Genomic DNA, 9,005 nt, shown 5'->3' on the forward strand with positions numbered 1-9,005 from the left:
TGTGGGATACACATCCAGGGCACGAAGCTCCCGTTCCACCACATCCCAAAGAAGCTCTATTGGGTTGAGATCTGGTGACTGTGGGGGCCATTTTAGTACAGTGAACTCATTGTCATGTTCAAGAAACCAATTTGAAATGATTCGAGCTTTGTGACATGGTGCATTATCCTGCTGGAAGTAGCCATCAGAGGATTGGTACATGGTGGTCATAAAGGGATGGCCATGGTCAGAAACAATGCTCAGGTAGGCCATGGCATTTAAACGATGCCCAATTGGCACTAAGGGGCCTAAAGTGTGCCACGAAAACATCCCCCACACCATTACACCACCACCACCAGCCTGAACAGTGGTAACAAGGCATGATGGATCCATGTTCTCATTCTGTTTACGCCGCTGCAGCCATGGTACGGCCGCAAAGATCCGCGACTATTACGCAGGAATGAGAAAGTAGTTCCTAGCCATATAGGTGTATAAAATCGCAACTTTTCATTTTCAGTTTATCTTAGCACACGATGTAACTGTAGAAGAGTCAAGTTTTAAATAGGAAAAATATTGAAAGTGTCTTTGGTCATTTTTTGAATGAGATGCTAATGGACTGATCAGAATCAATGATGTATGCTAAGCTATACTAAAAGTGCTACCGCCAGATACAAAGATCGGCTGAATGGATTCAAAAACGATAAAACTCAACTTTTTAACTCTAGGGGACTTGTAAAATGAGCCTATTTTCAAAAAAAGTGGAGTGTTCCTTTAAGAGTGAGCGAATGTGTGGAAGAACGTCGGGCCGCACTGAAATCGTAAATATCCAACATTTTGAATATGTACGATCAAATCCTCCTGTTGTGTGAGTGAACCCCGAGGAGGACACGCAAACATCCCAACATCCGTTTCTTCTTGTCCGTCGTCCGCCATGTTTGTTGTTTACTTTAAAGTCATGTTTGACGTGAAAGATTTTCCGTGTTTACATGCGGGACTCTGGTTGTTTGTGAATTTGTTAGTGTGTGCTGTGCTGTCTTGGCCACATCATGGCACTGCACACATTGATTAGAGAAACAAAACCGTTAAATCTGTTTTTTGATCTGATAAGAGTTTAACCCCCTGTAAAGTGTGTACATTTTAGTCTGAGACAACAGAGAGTAGCTAGCGCAGTTTGTTTGGTTAGGGCTACTGTAGAAATGGCAGCGCAAAGAAACGACTTCACTGTAAGGGGACCCGCAGTTTATAAATGGCTCATTCTAAGATAATAAAAACGTAACGGTTCATTATGTATATGTTAGGTCTTTATACAGCACTGAAAAGACCTGTTGCATGAAGCTAGCTGAACAAACTCTGAGTTTCGGAGTAGGTTTAGAGTTGATAAATCTAACCTGGGGCCTGTACCATGATGGTAGTTTAACAAACTCAGGGTTACAGGATTAGTTTAGAGTTGACAAAACCAAACCAATCTATTCAGGCTTTGTTGGTCCCATGATGCTGATCATCAACTTTCTCTGTCAACTCAGGCTTTGATCCTGAGTTTAGGAGTTTAGCTGTGACATCAGTAGTGAACAGCCAATCACATGGTGTGGATCAGTGAAACTGAGATTCACTTCTCGCGAGAGAAGCAGTGAGATTTATTTAGCCTATCTCTTCTGCAGAAGGTTACATGATTGAAGAATATTAAGAATTTAAACAAATTTACACAGCAAGAAGAAGAGTTTTCTATGAAAGAGGACAACTTAAAGAGAAATCTTATATGTCAATGCAAGTAAAAGTTATAGTTTAGTTGATATATAGAGAGAATTTAACATTCAAGCTCACATGTAGTATTTTTTATAGCTTTATTGATTGATTTTAAAGCTTATTTGTATGACCTTTATTTAGGCTATTTATATTAATTTTAACAAAGTGATGGAAAATGATACATGTGTAATTGATTAAGGGTATACTAATTACATAAATTATATCTAAATCATTCAAAATTATTATTATTATAAATAAGTATTGTTAAAATCCAGATGCTTTAGTCTTTAAAAACCATTTGCTATGTAGTGACCTTTAATTTGGAGTAGAAACAGGGGGAATGACTTTATTGCATCAGAGGTGTGTCACTTTGCTCACAGCTGATTGGTCTAATTTCAGTTTGAGATCTCTTATCCAGAACATAACCTGCCCTGGAGCAGGTTAGCCATGGAGCGTAAGTTACTATGGAGATGAACACTGCTAAAAGCCAAACCACTTTAATAGTACCTAAAACCCAGAATTGGCATAAACTAAGCTTAAAAATATCTGGCTAGCCAGCTAAACCGGCTTCATGGTATAGGCCCCTGGTTTAGGTCAAGTTCAACTCTCTCAAAGCTTGGTATAAACATTCTCTGTCAACTCGGGTTTAATCCAGAGTTTGCTCAAACTATTCTTATCTGGGTAGCAACTGAAACCAGCTTTGTGCAACAGGCCACTGAAGTGTTGTTTCTGTCTATGCAAATAAACTGAACCAATGAAGATAAGCTTACATGGAAAATATACAGGTAAGCTATGTAATTAGAGGCTAGTTCTAATGAAACTAGAAATTTGACCGGTTTATTGAACTTCCTGATACTGTTGCCATATTTACATAAGGCCACATCAAAGATTTCATCTATGAATGAAAATGATGTCAATAATTCGGCTACTCGCCCTCATGTCATTTCAAATGTGTATGCCTTATTTCTGCAGAACACAAAATAAGATGTTTAACCCTGTAAAGTCTGACCTATGATATAATAGAAAAATAGAATTCTTTCTAAATGCAACAGGCCGTGTGTGTGTGTGTGTGTGTGTGTGTGTGTGTGTGTGTGTGTGTGTGTGTGTGTGTGTGTGTGTGTGTGTGTGTGTGTGTGTGTGTGTGTGTGTGTGTGTGTGTGTGTGTGTGTGTGTGTGTGTGTGTGTGTGTGTGTGTGTGTGTGTGTGTGTGTGTGTGTGTGTGTGTGTGTGTGTGTGTGTGTGTGTGTGTGTGTGTGTGTGTGTGTGTGTGTGTGTGTTGACTACTGTATCTTCACTCCTTTACTCACTGAAATGACAAAATTGATTAAACATATCTCTGTCTGAATCTGTCTTTTTCTGTGCCAAAGCAGTCGGGAGATTAATGTTGGATGACTTCTCACAACATGCATTACCTTTCCATTGAAGGCTAGCTGTAGCCTCCTGTGGCATAGTCTTCTTCATGGCCACTGTTTGCATATTTTATTCTGTAACCTACTTGTTCTACAGATTAGTGATGGGAGAAACGGAGCTTTTCATCAATTGAACCGATTGTTTCTCAAAATGATTCACTGTGTCGAAGCGTTCGAAACGCCACCCGCTGGCGACCCCTGCTGGTCAAATTGTGTAAATGCAACAAAACTCATGCCAAATATGCATAAATTAGCTTTTACAAACCCATTGTTTTATTGAAAGTATAATCTATCAAATGAAACCTTTTATGGTACGGAGTTGTCATTGGCAACAATTAATTTCTACTAATTTGATGTGACGTTAATGATGTGCTGTTTTTAATTCAAATGACTTTTGAATGTTCCTCCAAAACTCACCCTCACACAGAAGACACCTATTGAAGTGCTCCAGAAATTGCTCTTTTTTTGCAGCATCTTTGGAAAGTAAATTAGATATTTTTATTCACAAATCAACTTTGTCTAACAGTTTTACTGTAAATTGAGAAAATATCAATGTTTCCACATGGCAACGCTGTCCCACAGTGAAATTGCAGTAATGTATTTCCCATTGAATTTTTTTTTTATACATAGTAGCACTAGCATCAATGATATAACTGCAGTTATTTGAAGTGTTTATTGTAGTATGGTTGTATTTTTGTGAAATTAATACAGCAATATTTTATGGAAAGGTCCATATGAAGAGTGCAGTTAGCTCTTCCATGTGATGAGAGGGAGGATGAGTTTTTAAGATGAGTTAGCCATTTTGAAGGCTAGGCTACTTATTTTGGTTAGCATGCATGAGATCCAAGTATATAACTCTAATCAATTTCTAAAAGAAATGTGCATTTAAAAAGAACAGAAAATAATAGTTTTAAAGAAAAAAATACTTTTTTGACCATTGTCCATTGTGGTATAGCGTTGCCATATAGCAACGTTTCCCTAAGTATTGTTTTGATTTGTATGATTGAAGCTATTTCATGTAATAAAAACTATTTCATGGTTAGTACATAATGCATACTATAGAGGGTTAAATATTAAGTGTCTGCATAATAGGTGTCCTTTTATAAATTTTCAGGGCTTGTTTTGTTTGTTCTATGGATGCTCATCAAAACATCTACACACTAAAAAAAAAAAGGTTCTATATATGGCACCAAAAATGGTTCTTCAGAGGTGCTATATAGCACCTTAGTCTAAGAACCTCTGAAGAATTGCTGAAGAACCACTGAAGCACCAAAATTGGTGTTATATGGCACTAAAAAAGGTTCCCCTATGATTACAAGCCAAGAACCATTTTTGGTGCCATATAGTTCTTTTTTTTTTTTTAAGAGTGTACATAGGCGCTGATTTAGGTTTCTTCCGGTGGGTGCCAACACTCCATTCTAAACAAAAGATTCATAAAGGTTTCAAAACTTCATGAAGCAGTGTTTCGAAAGTGCCCATGCACCACTACTCCCCAGATCTGTGTACTCGTGTTGTTATGCTGTGTTATATGCGTTTGTTTTACCCAATGTGGTGTCCTGTCTGTCAGCAATAACCTGCCTGCACGGTCTATGGACCTTTTTTGATTACTGTCAGTTTAAGTGCAGTGTGGCCAGATACAGTGGTGTAGTCTACGTGATACGCAGGTATACGCCGTATACACACTAGGAAAGGCCAAGGATTTCCGTATACCCACTTAAAAAAGCGTGTGGATACGTAACAACATCGTGCAGACATCCCAAGTCTCCCGGAAGTTCCGTGAGTCTCCCGCATATTTATAGCGGCTCCCTGATGCCCGCAAATTAGTTAAATTCTCCCGCAATCTAGAGCGAGCGAGCAAGAGCGCGCATGTGAGACACAGACTGTGCACGCGCGCACGGCAGAGAGCGAGCGAGAGCGAGAGACCTTACGTGTGTGTGCTGGTGTGCACCTAATGAAGCGCATGTAAGACGGAGAGCATCCTGATTGGCTTGTTTCGCTAAGTCAACCAATCAATTGTCAGTGTGGGTGGGCTTTTATCTCTTCTCCCGAACCGAATCAGCTCAGTGTAAAACTGGAGCGCCATGGCAGAGGGAGAGTGCCCCAAAAAACAAAAGTATAAAGTATAAACATAATGACAATATTGCACGCTGTACAGTTTGTATCTGACATGTTATGGTTGAGTTAAACAAGTTTCATTTCATGTGCATATTTTTCAGGTCGGCTAGTTGCCAAGGCTACATGAAAACAACAAACTCCTTAGACCTGTTTAAAGTTGCAATGAAATATAAATAAAAGCAGTTTACATAAATAGTATAAGCAGCTTATGTAAATAGTAAAAGTGATCTACATAATTTTACATATTTTTTTTTTTACAAATAATTGCATAGGCCTATAGAAATTATATATTAATGATATATTATATTATACTACTGTATACAAGTAAAGTCATGTTCTGTGGGGGGGTTTTTTTGGGGGGGGGGTCTGCTTTTGTGACAGAACTTTCATTCATAAACTAACCCCGTCTGTGTTGCGAACATAGACTGTGGTTGCGATTGCGAATCACTAACGTTTTTGGACAATTGGGGACCATTTGGACACCAGCCAATCAAATAAAAAATATAGCTACCGAACAGCCAATCAGAAAATAGCATTGCTGTATCTGGGTAAGATTTAGATATTCCCACAACAACAACGTTTACATTATGCCACCTACTGGTGGGTTAGTTTAATGTTTTATTTCCAACATTTCTTAATTGTATATTCAAAAATATTTAAAACAATCTCTCAACATTTTCAGTGTAAATGATTTAATTTAATTGGCAACAGCCCTACAGTGTCTTATTCTAATTTAATTTGTAGATCAAATTTAAGAATATAAAATGAAAGCTGAAGCATAGCCTATATTTAATAAGATTATGGGTATATTGCATTACAGATACTGGCACACGTCTAATTGAAAACATTTACACCATTAAATTACTATATGGTGATATTAGTTATCAATACACTGTAAAAAATTGAATTTCTGTTAATTAAATTGCATCAATTCACAGAAATTCAATTTGGCCAACTGAAAAATTTAGATGTGATCAGTCACTAGAACATTTTCAATTGGAGACCTGCATTTTTTTTTACAGTGTAGTTATTGTAATTAGCTATTGCAAAGAGATTCATTTTTCAATAGATAGCTTCAATAGCCTTTTTCAAGATGATATTTTGAAAAATGTTGGTAATCAGACTGTTCAGACAGTTGGCAGCACCCATTGACTTTCATAGTCTATATTTTTTCCTACTGTGGAAGTCAACTGTCTGATTACCAACATTTTTCAAAATATCATCTTTTGTGTTAAACAGAAGAGAGAAACAACTTGAGGGTGAGGAAATTACAACACAATTTTAATTTTTGGGTGAACTATACCTTTAAGAATGATTATACTATATGAATATGGTACCTGGAGCACAGGTTTTATCAGCTGACATGTCTTTTGTCGCTTATAATAAATTGGAATGTTGGATGGGTGCGTATGAGGCTGGGAGGGGAAAAAAAAAAATCACAGTATACTCACTACAAAAAACTAGACTACACCACTGGCCAGATATTGCTACGAAAAACTAAAAATAAGATAGAAATAAGATAAAAAATATCATAACCTGTGACTTTAAATGTATTATTCATTATTCATTATAAAATGCATTATTGAGCTGTTTTAACTGAATGCAACTAGCACTGACATACACTATATTCAGGGGCGTAAATTTCATCTAACAGAGGGGGGGACGATAAACATGAAATTTCTCAAGAGCAATTTTTGAAGGGGACAAATAATACAGCCAAAATCGTACTTGTAAGGATATGTGTAGGCTACCACAAAAAAAATAAAAATATATAAAAAACAATTTGGCGACTTATCATATTGAGCAAAACCCAACACAGATCTGACAGAGCGCCGTGCGCATATACTTTAGGTTTAGAATTAGCGCCAATTCGAGGGTGGGTTGCTTGAATTATGGGTTCATTAGTCTATTATTCTTAATGAAAAACACAGCAAGAAAACATTACAATGACACACTCCCTTAAATAGGCACTTTTACATTTCGCTTTGAAACCAAATCTTCCGCGATCATCTTGTCTGTCAGCTGTTTGCTCTAGTGATGAATGAAATCTGACTCTCGTTCGGCTCGTGCTGTATTGAGCAGACACGTTCAGTTTTTAATTGTTGTCTGTTCTCTAACTAAACAAAATTATTTTATTACTTTAAAAATGAAAACGACGGTGGCCCGGGGCGGTGCCGCGGTGGGCAAGTGATATTAACAGTAGGCTTGTTTGAGATGCGCCTCGCCTCGCCTCGCCTGCAGTTCAGCCGAGACTAGGCGGCTGCAGTGAGGGGAGGAGTGAAAAAAGTGCAGGCAAGCCGGACAGTTCTCTCTTCTCGTAGTGGATCCGACACCTGCGAGATCAAAGGCGGATATCGCGGGATTCACACTCGTGCGCTTTGTTGCTGATAAACTGGATGTAATTTAAGTTCTGTTACTTTTATATGAAAATAAATATTATGAACAAGACACCCAAAGTTTTTGTTATTTATTTCCATTCGAAAGACGTGTTTATCAATCATTTTTACTTTAATTAGGCCTACATACATGTTTGTATATATATATATATTTATAAATATGACAACAATCACATAACCCACAGAGAGATCGCCTTTTTTAGAGAGTTTGGGAATATTCACACCTAAAAACATGATATCAGAGTTTTAAAATCAAACATTTTTAAAAAGAACCATACATCACGGCTGTTTAATGCTGCCTTCACGTGCTATCGGAAATTTCCTAATTCCCACTTTAGAAGTCGTGATTACGAGCTTGTTGCATTCAAGTGCTTTGTTGTCGGACTGAACAGGAATCATGGTTATTCTTGCTTATTTATTGGGAAAATCTTATTAAAACCAACATCATATGTAGTCTCCCATGCACCGACAACCATATAAACATTCCAGATAGTCCGCTTTCTGCTGATTCTGTAATTTCAGTCAAATGCAGGCTATTTTCGCTGAGTACCAAACATACAACACGCTTCATATGATTATTCTTACATGTAAATATGTACTACATTAATGTCAAGACAAGACGACCTAAAAAAAAACAATAAAACCACACCTGCCACAGCAGTAGTTCTCCCCGCCACCATGTTTAAAGCTTATGACACGCCCATCTCGGGAATTGGGGTATCAAAATTATTTCCGAACTTCCCAGTGGTAAACACGACATCAGAGGGCGTTCATGTGCAATTTTTACCTAGGAAACTCGTATTTACGATAACTCCGATAGCACGTGAAGGCAGCATAAATCAATAAACATTAAGCTGTGTCGTCAGCAAGTCGTTTCCCATCATGCTTTTGCTCAGCGCAGTCAGTTGAGAGCAGCTGCGCTCGACTGCAGAATCCATCCGCCTTTTTGACATACGTCGGCATGACATCAGAGCAAGGCGGACCGCCCTCGGACACTTTTCTAACCGGAATGCATCTCGCGCTGATCGCCGGTGATCGGTTCTGCGCAGATTTCGCTCATCTCAAACCAGCCTATTGTTTTGCCTAATCTGTATTAAAGAGAAAAGAGTCAATTCATCTGATGTTAAAAAGTGAATAAAATAGCATTGACAGCTTACTGGAGTTTCACAACTGCTGTCTGAAGAGCTTTGTTCTCTCCCCAAACTTGTGTGGTAGTTTTTTTATGTTCTATGGGTAACGTTAGGTGCGCGGTGGATCAAACCACTGTGGGGCAAGGGGGGAGGGGGGACTCAAAATGTTTCTAAACTTAAACGCATTTTTTGTCCCGTTTGCTTTTGTATTGTTTTACTACTTACACATTTAT

This window comes from Gobio gobio (genome assembly GCF_949357685.1).
Source record: "Gobio gobio genome assembly, chromosome: 6".
Lineage (NCBI taxonomy): Eukaryota > Metazoa > Chordata > Actinopteri > Cypriniformes > Gobionidae > Gobio > Gobio gobio.